Below are 3118 nucleotides of genomic sequence, written 5' to 3'. Positions count from 1 at the left end.
CCTTGGTAGTTTTCACAGTCATAGGTATCTATACTGAAATTCTAAGAGAAAGTAAAGACTTTGAGGGCTGTGGTGAGGGGCTTGGGTGTCTTAAATCACTCCTGCTTTCTTAGTTCAAGGCAGTATTTCACATCTGAAACACACATTTTCACTCCTAGATCTGAAAAATGGCAAGATATAGACAAAGCAATTAAATCCACAATGCACCTGGAGGATGAACACTGTTTGAAAGTGGATAAATCATTAAGAAAGACCTGAACAGCACTTTAAAGTCTTTTTCTCTAATTGATGGCTGTAGCTTATAAGACTGGGCAAACAAATATAGAAAAATCTAACTGTACTAGCAACACTCATCAGGGTAAACCTTCAAATGTTGTAATGTAATCCCAGAATCATTCCTCTCCAAGCTCCAAGATCATCCTCTAAGCAAAGAGGATTTAAAGAGCCTCTTGATGAAAGTGAAGAGGAGAGTGAAAAAGCTGGCTTAAAACATCAACATTCAAAAAATGAAGATCATGACATCTGGTCCCATCACTTCATGGCAAATAGATGGGGAAACAATGGAAACAGTGACAGACTATTTTCTTGGTCCCCCAAATCACTGCAGATGGTGACCACAGTCATGAAATTAAAAGACTCTTGCTCTTTGGAAGAAAAGCTGTGACCAAACTAGACAGCATACTAAAGAGCAGAGACATTACTTTGCCAACAAAGATCTGTCTAGTCAAAGCCATGGTTTTTCCAGTAGTCTTGTATGGATGTGAGAATTGGACCATAAGGAAAGCTGAGCACCAAAGAATTGATGCTTTTGAACTGTGGTGTTGGAGAAGACTCTTGAGAGTCCCTTGGACTGTAAGGAGATCTAACCAGTCCATTCTAAAGGAGATCAGTCCTGGGTGTTCTTTGGAAGGAATGATGCTAAAGCTGAAACTCCAGTACTTTGGCCACCTGATGCGAAGAACTGACTCATTGGGAAAGACCCTGATCCTGAGAAGGATTGAAGGCAGGAGGAGAAGGGGATGACAGAGGATGAGATGGTTGGATGGCATCACCAACTTGATGGACATGAGTTTGAGCAAGCTCTGGGAGTTGGTGATGGACAGGGAAGCCTGGTGTGCTGCAGTCCATGGGGTCACAAAGAGTCAGACATGACTGAGTGACTGAATTGAACTGAAGCTCTTCATGTCTTAAGATCATAGAATCTGGGCTAGGTGGGGCTCTTAAAGTGTTAATTTAAATTCCTCAACAACATCACCACTGAGTAGTCTTCCTACTTGTATTTGAGCACCTCCAGCAACAGAGAGGAACATCCTTTTGAGATAAGCTATAGCATACTAGGCAATCATTTGTGTAGAAAATATATATTCATTTCCAGTGCTGCCATCACAAACTACCACAAATTAGGTGGCTTAAAACCCGTGGACAGAGGAGCCTGGTAGGCTGCAGTCCATGGGGTTACTAAGAGTCGGACATGACTGAGCGACTTCACTTTCCCTTTTCACTTTCATGCATTGGAGAAGGAAATGGCAACCCACTCCAGTGTTCTTGCCTGGAGAATCCCAGGGACAGGGGAGCCTGGTGGGCTGCCGTCTATGGGGTCACACAGAGTCAGACACGACTGAAGTGACTTAGCAGCAGCAGCAGCAGCAAAACCACTGAAGTTTATTGTGTCACAGTTCTGAAGGCCAGAAGCTTGAAATCCATCACTGGCAGAGCCATGCTCCTTCTGAAACTTGTAGGGCAAAATTTTTCCTTGCTCCTAACTTCTTATTTTTGCATTGATACAACCCCCTACAAGCTTTCTTTGTATATGCAATATTCCATACATATATTTGTGTACCATACATATGTTTGTGTTGACTTTATCCCTAGCAGAATTTTTCATTCTAAGTAAAGCAAGTCTCCTTGAAAATAAAAGGAGGACTGAATTGCAGCTGAGGGCCCTGACAGCAGGGCCATGTTTATGACTCTGAAGTGAATTCCTTCCAAGATTGGCCAGCAGTGGAGAGAGACTTTGAAACAGTGTATGGAAAATTCCAGCAACTGGAAGAGCAGACCAGGAGGCTGCAAAAGGACATGAAGAGAAGCCCCAGTGCTGACTTGGCTATCAAATTGGCTGTGGAGGTGTCCTTAGACTTACTCTCTAATCCCCTCTCCAGTAAGACCAGGACTTTATGAATGTGATGGCCATCCTGGACATGGTCATGAAGTGGATGGATCCCTTTAGCCAGGGAAAGTTTAATCAGATCCAAAAGACCATGGTTGACCCCTGAAAAAGTTTGACAGTGTCTCCCAGAACCTCAACATGGTGGTGGGAAGCAGCCTTCCTATAGAGTAGGACTATAGGTGACTTCAGGACAAGATGGAGAAGTATCAGCCAAAGGAGAAGACAAGATCAGTGCTCCCCAAACTCCACCAGGCCCCAGAAGAGCTTCAGCTTGCATGGGATGACCTTGAAACCAAGATCAAACAGCTCCTGGATGAGCTACTGAGGTTCTAAAACAGCTGATTACACTCCTTCTAGCCCAGCTTTGAGTCCCTGATCCAAGAGCAGACCAGGAAATGCATAAGACCTTTGGAGACTTGACCTAACATCTTGACCAGCCTGGCCACCTGGATGAAGTTTGGGCAGCAGGAGTGGGAGACTGAGACCAAACTGAGGGAATCCAGTTGCACTCTGTCTCTGTTGTGGCTGATGACTAAATCCCTGTTCCCCTCAGAAGAGTCCTGAGATACAAGTCAGTCTCTTGAGCTTTTGACCTTTTCAAGTTTAGGCTCAGATGTCAGCACAGTGGAAGGCCCTGCCCTTGGCCCTCCAACCCATCTGCCAGGTTGGAAACAGAAGCAGCTTCTACTCTGCCTCACCAGCCCTTTGGAACAAAAATTTGGCACCAGGAAACTCAAGCAGGCTGCTCTTTCCCCACCCAATAGCAAGATCCAGGAGACATAGATAAACAGTATAGCAAACCTCCAAGGGTTTTCTTATTTCCAAACTGTCCAGAGTACATCCTGGCCTAGAGCCAGAGCAAGCTTCTAGCTTTCAGAGGGCATGGGCATTGTCATCTCACTTGAGTGGTTGAGATGACATTTGCCTCCAAAAGAACCATCCTGGAAGTCC

At 44.8% G+C, this 3118-nt stretch overlaps 1 pseudogene; it reads left to right on the top strand.

The window, feature by feature from the left end:
* The first annotated feature begins 288 nt into the window (after positions 1–288).
* LOC133245217 (bridging integrator 3-like) lies at positions 289–2649 on the top strand (annotated as a pseudogene).
* The last annotated feature ends 469 nt before the right edge of the window (positions 2650–3118 follow it).

This window comes from Bos javanicus, chromosome 3, assembly GCF_032452875.1.
Source record: "Bos javanicus breed banteng chromosome 3, ARS-OSU_banteng_1.0, whole genome shotgun sequence".
Lineage (NCBI taxonomy): Eukaryota > Metazoa > Chordata > Mammalia > Artiodactyla > Bovidae > Bos > Bos javanicus.
Note: the sequence above shows the minus strand (reverse complement) of the source record. Positions and strands in the feature narration are given on the sequence as shown.